Raw genomic sequence first — 13247 nt, 5'->3', positions numbered from 1 at the left:
GTGAGATCTAACAGAAGTGCGGATACCAAATTTGGTTACTCTAGCCTTAATGGTCTCTGAGATTTGTGGATGCCCCAGATTTTCGTCCTTTGCGGGGGCGGAAGGGGGTGTGGCGAAATTTGGACACGAAACGGTCAAGGTCCGATATCACAGGAGTGTGGATACCAAATTTGGTTGCTCTGGCTCTTATAGGTTCTGAGATCCTTGAACTCATATTTTGCAATTGGCAAAACAGACCATGAAACCTGTGTGTTAGAGAGAGACAGAGCGAGAGAGAATGAAATTGTTTTCTTGATTCTGGCTATAATAATTATACGATCTGGTTGAGATTTTACTCTCTAGAACATATAGTCATCCTCTACGATTCTGCGTTTTTGGTTTTATCGTATCTTTAAAAATGGGGATGCCACAGATTTTCGTCCTTTGTGGGGGCGGAAGTGGGCGGGGCAAAGTTTTGAAATATTTTTGTAGCAGTGACATATCACAGAAGTCTGGATCCAAAACATCGTTGCTCTAGCTCTTATAGTCTTTGAGCACTAGGCGCTGAAGGGGACGGTCAGACGGACGGACGGACGGACAGACGGACAGACAGACAGGGCTCAATCGACTCGGCTATTGATGCTGATCAAGAATATATATACTTTATGGGGTCGGAAAAGATTCCTTCTGGACGTTACACAAATCTAATATACCCCAATACTCATTTTGAGTATCGGGTATAAAAAGAGTGCAGAGAGAGAGACAGAAAATCAGTCAGAACGTGTCGTCGGGCGCTGCGTAGCCACTGCAAATTGATTTGTTTCTTTTGGTTATAATAATGATGCGATCTTATTCAGATTTGGCAATCTGGTAGATATTGTCATTCTCTGTGATTGTGCATTTCTAATTTTCTCGTATCCACAGATTTTTGTCGATTTTCGTTACACATAAGTGTAACAGTGACATTTCACAGAAGTGTGGATACAAAATGTCGTTGCTCTGGCTCTTATACATGGTCTTTGAGCACTAGGTCATAGTGACGCTCAGACAGACATGGCTAAATCTACTCGGTCATTGATGATCAACAATATATATATGGGGTCGGTCCACTTCCACTTTCACTATAAATCTAAAATACACCTATGTATACTCATTTTGCGTATCGGGTATAAAAACAAATACCAAATACCCGCCAAAATATGTACATATGTACATACATATGTACCTGCTCGACTCTAGGCGTCTGAGGCGTCTGAGGCGGCAGAGGCAACTCGATGAAAGGGTGGCAAGATGGAGTACTGCTGGATTATGAGTACTGCATTATGAGCTGATCAAGTTGGGAAAGCTCGGCAACGCCCCCATTCAGCGTATTTTGAATTGGCTCTCACAAAACGCAGGCGATACTAGTTATTACTCGAGCGATTGTGGAGACTGTCGTTCGATGGCAACTGATCAAGGGATCAAGGGATCAAGGCACCAAGGGATGATAGGGGACGCTGCGAATGCCGCCCGAATGAAGGTATTCCGCAGAAGCGAGCGGCAGAGCAGGGTGGCAACATATGAGGAACGGAACGGAATGGAACGGAGCGTAAAGAACCATTGTCCCTGCGAAGCAATGTCTTGCGGCCGTTCCGCAGACACTCGGAGCTGCTTACGATTCTTCACGTTTCTAGGCGTTTTTTAGTTATTGTTAGTTAATAGCTAATTATATATCAGTTCATTTCTCTTAAGGATCATTTTATAACGGAAAAAAATACAGATGTACATGTAATGAAAAAAAAGACTACAGAGTATAGAGTGAGTAAACTTACTGCCCATTGTTTTTGTCACAAGCCATGGCGACCTGTATATTAATTAAGACCTGGTCTTATCCCTCATTTCTAAGATCTACATACATACTATACTGGCACGATGCCCCACAGTTTAAGCTATCTCTATATCCCAATTTATAGCAGCATATGTACATATGTATGTACATGTACATACATATGTACAGGCATGTGTTTTTATGTATCAGAGTAGCGACCACAGAGTATATTGTAGTCGACTATTCCTCCTTCGCTATAATAATAATAATGTTCTGGTTTTTTCTGTTACACTTCTCCTGTTCTGCTGCTCCTGCTGTTGCCTTGATGGCTCTCCTCATCTTTGTTCCCCTTTGTTGCTCTGACTGTGAGTGCGAATGAGAGATTTTGATGGCAACAATCCCATTCCTATTCCCTTTCCCTTTCCCATTCCCATCACCATAGCAACTTGTTGGCCTTTGCCTGTAAACAGACAGACACGCAAACATACATAGACTCACTATATTTACGTACGAACACTCGAACACACACATGCAAATGTGAGAGTTTAGGTTGTTCCTGTCTTTCAGCTGCTCAAAGATTGTTAAATATCAAAGGAAACCTCCACTGGAGGAAAGGAACTGTGTTTTCCCTGCTCCCATTGAAGAAACAATTTTGTTTTTGTATACAGACATATGTACATATATGTATATGTACATACATACATACATTTTAGGTGTAGGGTGAAGTGTGACCGGGGACGGGTGCGATTGAGACGAGTAAAAACCATTTGGTGTGAGGTTATTGGTTCTGGGATAATGGGTCCGAAGATCCCTGGATCTTTCCATAAGTAAGCTTCCCCCTCAGCGTAAGGCAATAAGCTCTTATATTTGTCAGGTCTAACACTCATAGAAACTACTTGCTTTGAATCTGTGCTCGCCCAAAGGAAATAAGCTGCGGAAGGCAAGGGGCAATGTAAAAGTATTAATTCCAGCAAAGAGCGCAGCTGCGCGAAAGCGCGGCCAACCTGTCCTTGCATTGGTTTCAAAACTGTTGGCTCTGTGAATGTCCAGAACACTCTAAATATTGTACATACAAATATGTATGTACAAATACCTTTCGTACTCTAGAAGCGCTGGGCAATCGGCCTGAGCACAAGGATATTCTGGAGGGCGATATTGATTCCAGTTTTAATTGTATATTAAAAGTCACCTGAATAAAATCATTTGTGGGAAAAACTTTATGGATTAATCCTTTCATCGACCCCAGTAAGTTGTCGTTGTACTCATATCCATCTATCGCTTTCCATTCCATTCCTACCCCTATATTAGTGCTCTTCTGACTCCATTCTGTTTCTTTCCATTATCCTCGACTTGGTCCCTGCAGGCTCAGATTCAATTCATCGCCAATGCCATCATCATTCATCCGTCCTGCCCGCTACGCCCCCTGGGAACGGACTGACGACGGTCCCACATGTGTGGGACATATTTCGCTGAAAAACTAATTTGCTAAAATTGAATTCATTTTTGGGAATGATTAAACTCTGCCACAGTCAATCAAGCCCTGCCTTTTTTATAGACTTTCGGCTCCTAAAATTTGATTATAATGAATTATGGTTCTCCTTTATAGATCCGGTTTTTTATACCCGATACTCAAAATGAGGATATGTGCAACGTCCAGCAGGAAGCGTTTCCGACCCCATAAAGTGTACCAATTCTTCATCAGCATCAATAGCCGAATCAATTGAGCCATGTCTGTCCCTCCTTCGCTATGAGCGCCTAGTGCTCAAAGACTATAAGAGCTAGAGAAACGACATTTTGCATCCAGACTTCTGATAATTCACTGTTACAAGTTTATTTAAAAATTTTGCCCCACCTTCCTTCCTTCCTTTCCGCCCCCCAAGGACGAAAATCATAGAGAATGACCATATCTACAAGATTGCCGAATCTGGATCAGATCGGATCCTTTTAAAAACTAAAAGGAACAAATCTATTTGCAGACACGTTCTCACTGGCTTTCTGTCTCTCTCGCACGCACTCTTTGTCGTTCCATGTTAGCGCCGTTTGGCGGAGGAGAGCCATACTAACTAAGTATCTGGTATAGATGTAGAGTTGCGGTCGAGGGAAAGAGGGAAGCCAAATTTTTTGAAATCCGCAAGTCCGAAAAGCTGATTAGTCCAGTTATCAATGGGCTTTTCAAATTTTTAGCCTAAGCATACCCTCTGGAAAATTCATAATGAATCAGGAACAGCTGAGCTACATTTTTATACCCGATACTCAAAATGAGTATTGGGGTATATTAGATTTGTGGTGAAAATGGATGTGTGTAACGTCCAGAAGGAATCGTTTCCGACCCCATAAAGTATATATATTCTGGATCAGCATCAATAGCCGAGTCGATTGAGCCATGTCTGTCTGTCCGTCCGTCCGTCCGTCCGTCTGTCCGTCTGTCCGTCCCCTTCATCGCCTAGTGCTCAAAGACTATAAGAGCTAGAGCAACGATGTTTTGGATCCAGACTTCTGTGATATGTCACTGCTACAAAAATATTTCAAAACTTCGCCCCGCCCACTTCCGCCCCCACAAAAGACGAAAATCTGTGGCATCCTCAATTTTAAAGATATGAGAAAACCAAAAACGCAGAATCGTAGAAAATTACCATATCTTTTAGACTGCGGAATTTGAATAAGATCGTATTATTATTATAGCCAGCATCAAGAACACAATTTCATTTTTTCTCGCCCTGTCTCTCTCTAACACACACGTAGCATAGGCGGCTTTGCTTAGAGTAAAACATTAGCGCCTAGATCTCAGAGACTACAAAAGCTAGAGCAACCAAATTTGGTATCCACACTCCTAATATATCGGACCGAGACGAGTTTGTTTCAAAATTTCGCCACACCCCCTTCCGCCCCCGCAAAGGACGAAAATCTGGGGATATTCACAAATCTCAAAGACTATTAACGCTAGAGTAACCAAATTTAGTATCCGCACTCCTGTTAGATCTCACTATAAAACGTATATCTCAAAATTTCGCCCCACCCCCTTCCGCTCCCACAAAGGACGAAAATCTGTTGCATCCACAATATTGCATATTCGAGAAAACTAAAAACGCAGAATCATAGATAACGACGATATCTATCAGATTGCTGAATCTGGATCAGATCGGATCAGTTTTGTAGCCAAAAGCAAGAAATCAATTTGCAGTGGCCGCGCAGCGCCCGACGTCACGCTCAGACTGATTTTCTGTCTCTCTCGCACGCACTCTTTGTCGTGTCGTTTAATATTAGCGGCGTCTGCCGGAGGGGAGCCATACTGACTTAGTATCGGGTATAACTGTAGAGTTGCGGTGTCCGCTGCAACTCACAACGTTCCCCCTCGTTTTTCCTGTTTTACATTTTTATTTGTATTGAGCGATGTTTAAGGTTGGTAAAAATAGATTTTTTTTCAGATCAAATAACTCCTGATTTTCTTCAGTAGTGTTAGCACAGCTCTCACACACCCATGCCCATGGCCTTGGCAACAAAGGGTCCTTCAAGTAGAATTAGTTTTTTCGATGGAAGTGTGTGAGAGAATCAGTCGGCACTGCTCTTTCTTTTGGCAGGCGTGTTGCTGTCAATCTGCTTATTTTTAATGTGTTGGCCGCTCTACATACAATACTGCTCTTTCTACATTAAGCAGAAAGAGACCCAGGGGTAGGACTGCCATTTTAGCTTTTTTAAGGCTGTATGCATATATATACATAGGTATATGTACCTCTTTCGTTCTGAATAGAATAGTTGATAGCATGAAGGCGATACAATTTATTCACTATGTTCGGAGCACAAAGACTACGAAAGTAAGTTTTGGGCAGTTTTGGAAAAACCACAACAACAACGAGCCCCTTGCACTAATTGCGATTATCTCTCCCTTCCCTGCGGTACTGGCGGTGGCGATTGAACTTGACCATGCCCGAACTACCTACTCCGCTGGTTCGTACATTTGTTCCATCGGTACAAAGCAGCCCGACGGTGAGCACGCGAAAACTATACTGCTCTGCCGCTGCTCTGTTTTCCGTTAGCATAGTGCTAGGGCAGAGCAAGTGTCGTGCAATGAAGTGGAAATGTGGAGGAAATAGTAGTATTAGTTGTAGAAATAGTAGTTGAGAAAAGAAGATGTTTTTTTTATATACGAATACCTGTAATAATAAAACCATTAATACAAAAATAGTAAAACTTACATATATATTCTTTAAGGAAACTACTAAATCCAAATAAGTAAAAATAATAATGAAATTGTGAACTGTGAGAGTTTTTAACGAGGGAGAACGTTGTGAGTTGCTGCGGAGACCGCAACTCTACATTTATACCCGATACTTAGTCAGTATGGCTTTCCTCCGGCAGACGCCGCTAATATTAAACGACACGAAAAACGCACGCACCCTTGTGCGAGAGAGACAGAAAATCAGTCTGAGCGTGACGTCGGGCACTGCGTAGCCACTGCAAATTGATTTGTTGCTTTTGACTATACAAATTATGCGATCAGATCCAGATTCCGCAACCGGATAGATATGGTCATTCTCAATGATTGTGCATTTTTATTTTTCTTGTATCTTCAATATTGTGGATGCCACAGATTTTCGTCCTTTGTGGGGGCGGAAGGAGGTGGGGCGAAATTTTGGGATATACGTTTTATAGTGAGATCTAACAGGAGTGCGGATACTAAATTTGGTTGTTCTTGCCTTAATAGTCTGAGATTTGTAGATGCCCTAGACTTTCGTCGTTTGCGGGGGCCGAAGGGGGTGTGGCGAAACTTTCAAACTAACTCGTCAAGGTCTGATATCAGAGTGTGTGGATCAAAAATTTGGTTGCTCCAGCTTTTATAGTCTCTGAGATCTAGGAACTCATATTTTGCAATAGGCAAGGCTGACCATGAAACCTGTGTGTTAGAGAGAGACAGAGCGAGAGAGAATGAAATTGTTTTCTTGATTCTGGCTATAATAATTATACGATTCAGATTTGGTTCAGATTTTGCATTCTAAAAGATACAGTCATTCTCTACGATTGTGAGTTTTCAGTTTTTTCGTATCTTTGAAATTGTGGATGCCACTATGACAATGTGTTTCTTCCATCGTCCTTCTGGACGTTGCACACATCCATTTTCACCACAAATCTAATATACACCTATACTCATTTTGAGTATCGGGTATAAACCCTCTACGAGTAGTACTGGCGGTGGCGATTGGCCATGCCCGAACTACTGATTTGGCTGGTTCCTACATGGGTACTTCCCGAACTAACCCTATGGTAAACGAGCGCCGAACCACTCAAAGACGAGACAAAAAAATGTTGCTCTGTATGCTTTACAACCCACCGCGCACCAGCCGCCGAAGTAGATCGGTTGGGATGAAACGTCTCACCAGTAGACGAAGAAACGAAAAAGGATGAGAGCAAAATGAAGAGAGCAGGTAGCTAAAAATGATGCTGTCCTGCTCTTCTCCTTCTCCTTTCCCATCCCTTTTCTGTTTTCGGTCATTGCATTGCTGGAATGTTCTTTTGCGTTTGGCGTTTGTGCAAATCAGTGCGGCTCACCAAGTGATTATAATTATTCAAATTTAAACAGTAAGGCAAAGCAATTAATTAAAAATGTATAGCAAACGGCATTTGCGTAGGCTTAATAAAAACGAGGGGGAACGTTGTGAGTTGCTGCGGAGACCGCAACTCTACAGTTATACCCGATACTTAGTCAGTATGGCTCTCCTCCGGCAGACGCCGCTAATATTAAACGACACGACAAGGAGTGCGTGCGAAAGAGACAGAAAATCAGTCTGAGCGTGACGTCGGGGGCTGCGTAGCCAGTGCAAATTGATTTGTTCCTTTTGGCTATAAAAATGATCTGATCTGATCCAGATTCAGCATTCTGATAGATATGGTCATTATCTATAATTCTGCGTTTTTAGTTTTCTCGAATGTGCAATATTGTGGATGCAACAGATTTTCGTCCTTTGTGGGGGCGGAAAAGGGTGGGGCGAAATTTTGAGATATACGTTTTATAGTGAGATCTAACAGAAGTGCGGATACCAAATTTGGTTACTCTAGCCTTAATAGTCTCTGAGATTTGTGGATGCCCCAGATTTTCGTCCTTTGCAGGGGCGGAAGGGGGTGTGGCGAAATTTGGACACGAAACGGTCAAGGTCCGATATCACAGGAGTGTGGATAACAAATTTGGTTGCTCTGGCTCTTATGGGTTCTGAGATCCTTGAACTCATATTTTGCAATTGGCAAAACAGACCATGAAACCTGTGTGTTAGAGAGAGACAGAGCGAGAAAGAATGAAATTGTTTTCTTGATTCTGGCTATAATAATTATACGATCTGGTTGAGATTTTACACTCTAGAACATATAGTCATCCTCTACGATTCTGCGTTTTTGGTTTTATCGTATCTTTAAAAATGTGGATGCCACAGATTTTCGTCCTTTGTGGGGGCGGAAGTGGGCGGGGCGAAGTTTAGAAATATTTTTGTAGCAGTGACATATCACAGAAGTCTGGATCCAAAACATCGGTGCTCTAGCTCTTATAGTCTTTGAGCACTAGGCGCTGAAGGGGACGGACGGACGGACGGACGGACGGACGGACGGACAGACAGACGGACAGACAGACAGGGCTCAATCGACTCGGCTATTGATGCTGATCAAGAATATATATACTTTATGGGGTCGGAAACGATTCCTTCTGGACGTTACACACATCCACTTTTACCACAAATCTAATATACCCCAATACTCATTTTGAGTATCGGGTATAAAAAGACAAATATGCAGCCAAGCCTAATCGTGCTAGCGGAGAAACAGTGTCGTGCAGCAAAATAGGAGAGGAAATCGAAGTTAAGGAAAATGACATTGAAATTATAAATGTAGCATTCACTTTCACCGCAAGTGGTTAGTCCTTAAATATATATTACAAAATTCAAGTACACCGAAATGATCAAAATTGTACATTTCAAAGAAAAAACCAAATTGCAATTGTGCTGGTTTGGTGACTGCTGCTGTGGAGCGCCTTGAGGCCTCAGTGACTGCTGCTGTGGAGCGCCTAGAGGGAACGATGACTGCCCTTCTACCTGAAATGAGCACTTTGCGGAGTATGATTTCTATTAACTTGAAATATGAACTATGAACCAAATTGTACATTGGTTTTCAGCTCAACAAAATAAATCTATTCAACAAATGCCTGTGCTGGTTGAAGCAGTCGCAGAGCAGGCTGGCACGTTAAAAAGTCTAGGAAGGCAGCACGGACAGGGGCAAACAGTCGCCAAATATTTCCCTGTTTTAACAGACCAGGGACCTACAGAGCTGGACATGCAAATAAACAGCACAAATAGAGATATATACGTAAGTATGTTTGAAATTACAATTTCATTGCCCATTTGAAAGTGTTCTTTTTACAGATTGATGCAATAAGGAAAATGTTATTACCGAGCGGCGTTTCAAAATATTTTAAAAATTTTTTGGCCAATTAAGTTGTGTTGGCATATAACGTGGCTGCAAGGCAAGTTTGCTCTAAAAAATTTAAAGAAGTTTTATGGAGTTTTGATTGGTAGGCTATTTTGTTTTTTGGTTGTTATACCCGATACTCAAAATGAGTATTGGGGTATATTAGATTTGTGGTGAAAATGGATGTGTGTAACGTCCAGAAGGAATCGTTTCCGACCCCATAAAGTATATATATTCTTGATCAGCATCAATAGCCGAGTCGATTGAGCCATGTCTGTCTGTCCGTCCGTCCGTCTGTCCGTCTGTCCGTCCCCTTTAGCGCCTAGTGCTCAAAGACTATAAGAGCTAGAGCAACAAAGTTTTGGATCCAGACTTCTGTGATATGTCACTGTTACAAGTATATTTCGAAACTTTGCCCCGCCCACTTCCACCCCCACAAAGGGCGAAAATCTGTGGCATCCACAAATTCAAAGATACGAGAAAACTGAAAACGCAGAATCGTAGAAGATGACTATATCTTGTAGAGTGCAAAATCTGAACCAGATCGTATAATTATTATAGCCAGAATCAAAAAAACAATTTCATTCTTTCTCTCTCTGTCTCTCTCTAACACACAGGTTTCATGGTCGGTTTTGCCAATTGCAAAATATGAGTTCAAGAATCTCAGAACCTATAAGAGCCAGAGCAACCAAATTTGGTATCCACACTCCTGTGATATCGGACCTTGACCGTTTTGTGTCAAAATTTCGTCACACCCCCTTCCGCCCCCGCAAAGGACGAAAATCTGAGGCATCAACAAATCTCAGAGACTATTAAGGCTTGAGTTACCAAATTTGGTATACACACTCCTTTTAGATCTCACTATAAAACGTATATCTCAAAATTTCGCCCCACCCCCTTCCGCCCACACAAAGGACGAAAATCTGTTGCATCCACAATATTGCAGTTTCTATCCGGTTGCGGAATCTGGATCAGATCGGATAATTTGTACATTCAAAAGCAACAAATCAATTTGCAGTGGCTACGCAGCGCCCGACGTCACGCTTAGACTGATTTTCTGTCTCTCTCGCACAAGATTGCGTGCGTTTTTCGTGTCGTTTAATATTAGCGGCGACTGCCGGAGGAAAGCCATACTGACTAATTATCGGGTATAAATGTAGAGTTGCGGTCTCCGCAGCAACTCACAACGTTCCCCCTCGTTTTGTATGCCTATTATATCTGTATTATATATTTATAGATGCCATAACTGTAGATACAGGGACTGGATCAGCTGAAGTCCAGCTTAGGAAGCCTCTTCAGCTGCAAAAAAACGTTATTTTAAATTTAGTTAATTTAGTAAATTTAAAAATTAAAATGAAAAATATAATACAAGAAAAAAATTAGAAATATGAAATGAAATTCAGATTGATAACCAACTACCCATTTCACTAGCTACTAGACGACCCATATCACTAGTTCGGGGGTAAACGATGTGGTGTCGCTGGTCCCCATGTCCTAGGACATTGCGGGTAAAAATGGAAATGATGAAAAGCATTGTTAAGGGTAAGTAAAGAAAGTACCCCTGGTCTGTTAGTGAGTGGTGATATCACCACCTCCGAACTAGTTCCCAGTGCTGCTGGGAAAAGAGAGCGCGTTGAGTCAATTTGCCGCCTTGTATAATGCCATCATGAGCGGGCTCACTCTCGCACACACACACATATGAAGCTCAGGGAGCTTATACGGGAGAGAAATGAAATGAAAGACTCCACGCAGGTCAGTGAAGCAGAAGGAGGAGCATAGCACGTCCAGGAAGCACGACCAGGTGGACTACTACCTCACACAAGCGCTGAGCGGAAATCAGGCAGAAGACGCACAACATGTCCTCTTCGAGTGCTACAGTGTCACGCCACAGATTCTATCACTATAGTGATAGTGAGATATAGTAAAGCTATAGCCTCAGACGGTGGGCAAGGATCAGCGCCGAGCCTTTTTGAAGAGCGTTTTGGCACTTGCCGCGGCTCACAACTCTCCCGCTCGTTTTGACTTCTCATCAGATGCTCTGCGCTTGCCCACAATTGTACAAATTGTTTAAAAACGTATATGTACATACATACATATGTATGTACATATGGAGTTAATAAATTTGCGGAACTTATTTGGATTCCTTAGGGTCAATGTGTTATGGCCATGGCATCCAGCACATTATGAACCATTTTTTCTGAAAATTTAGCGCACTGAAACACTCAAACACCCAATTTGGCAATTCGCTTCGATCAGTTGTGCCTAGGAAAGGATTAAACTAAGTTATTTCAAAAACTTGACTATGTTTTAGTAATAAAAAAATAATACGCTGCAGCTTAATTCTGACGCCAAATGAATACATGCTTAGGATGTGGCAGTGTTGATTGAAAAATGATAGCACTCTTTTTTATTTGTGGGCTATGGCAACAACCACACGAAATTTTAAAATAAACGAGGGGGAACGTTGTGAGTTGCTGCGGACACCGCAACTCTACGGTTATACCCGATACTAAGTCAGTATGGCTCTCCTCCGGCAGACGCCGCTAATATTAAACGACACGACAAAGAGTGCGTGCGAGAGAGACAGAAAATCAGTCTGAGCGTGACGTCGGGCGCTGCGTAGCCAGTGCAAATTGATTTGTTCCTTTTGGCTATAAAAATGATCTGATCTGATCCAGATTCAGCAATCTGATATATATGATCATTATCTATGATTCTGCGTGTTTAGTTTTCTCGTATCCTCAATATTGTGGATGCAACAGATTTTCGTCCTTTGTGGGGGCGGAAGGGGGTGGGGCGAAATTTTGAGATATACGTTTTATAGTGAGATCTAACAGGAGTGCGGATACCAAATTTGGTTACTCTAGCCTTAATAGTCTCTGAGATTTGTGAATATCCCCAGATTTTCATCCTTTGCGGGGGCGGAAGGGGGTGTGGCGAAATTTGGACACGAAACGGGCAAGGTCCGATATCACAGGAGTGTGGATACCAAATTTGGTTGCTCTGGCTCTTATAGGTTCTGATATCCTTGAACTCATATTTTGCAATTGGCAAAGCCGACCATGAAACCTGTGTGTTAGAGAGAGAGAGACAGAGCGAGAAAGAATGAAATTGTTTTCTTGATTCTGGCTATAATAATTATACGATCTGGTTGAGATTTTACACTCTAGAACATATTGTCATCCTCTACGAATCTGCGTTTTTGGTTTTATCGTATCTTTAAAAATGTGGATGCCACAGATTTTCGTCCTTTGTGGAGGCGGAAGTGGGCGGGGCGAAGTTTTGAAATATTTTTGTAGCAGTGACATATCACAGAAGTCTGGATCCAAAACATCGTTGCTCTAGATCTTATAGTCTTTGAGCACTAGGCGCTGAAGGGGACGGACGGACGGACGGACAGACGGACAGACAGACAGGGCTCAATCGACTCGGCTATTGATGCTGATCAAGAATATATATACTTTATGGGGTCGGAAACGATTCCTTCTGGACGTTACACACATCCACTTTTACCACAAATCTAATATACCCCAATACTCATTTTGAGTATCGGGTATAAAAAACAAACACTCGATCACTCACATACACAAACAGAGAGAGAGAGAGAGAGAGAGCCAGGGAGAATTTCTGCTTTGGAAAGATGAAAAAAATGTCCACGCTCCAAAAAGGCAAAAAGGAGGCAAGCGAAATGAGCCATACTAAGCAAAAATATTTGTGTGTTTCCTTCACGCAATTTGTTTTACCGTTTTACCGAGCCAGCCATTGATGTGGGGCAATCGTAGGGAGGGCAGATGCGTGTGAGGGATTGACCTGATGTTTTTCATCGGGCTGGAAAATGGAATACCTTAGGGGAACATTAATTGCGGCACTTTTTGGATATATTTACAATGTCATACAATATATATGTGTCCGAGAAAATGACCATCATGCTAAAGCATATTAAAAGTCAATAAGAACAGCTTGCCATATACTTTTGCCCCGATATTATCATTCAAATTTATTGAAAACTTCACGAATT

The 13247-nt window shown here is 42.1% G+C and overlaps 1 long non-coding RNA gene across 1 annotated transcript; it reads left to right on the top strand.

Annotated features, from left to right (window-relative positions):
- Positions 1–8528: 8528 nt before the first annotated feature.
- Positions 8529–9359, top strand: LOC117192417. Its single transcript, XR_004474331.1, has 3 exons — positions 8529–8877; positions 8937–9127; positions 9184–9359. It is a non-coding gene; the product is annotated as an uncharacterized LOC117192417 (long non-coding RNA).
- Positions 9360–13247: the final 3888 nt, after the last annotated feature.

Source organism: Drosophila miranda, chromosome XL (assembly GCF_003369915.1).
Source record: "Drosophila miranda strain MSH22 chromosome XL, D.miranda_PacBio2.1, whole genome shotgun sequence".
Lineage (NCBI taxonomy): Eukaryota > Metazoa > Arthropoda > Insecta > Diptera > Drosophilidae > Drosophila > Drosophila miranda.
Note: the sequence above shows the minus strand (reverse complement) of the source record. Positions and strands in the feature narration are given on the sequence as shown.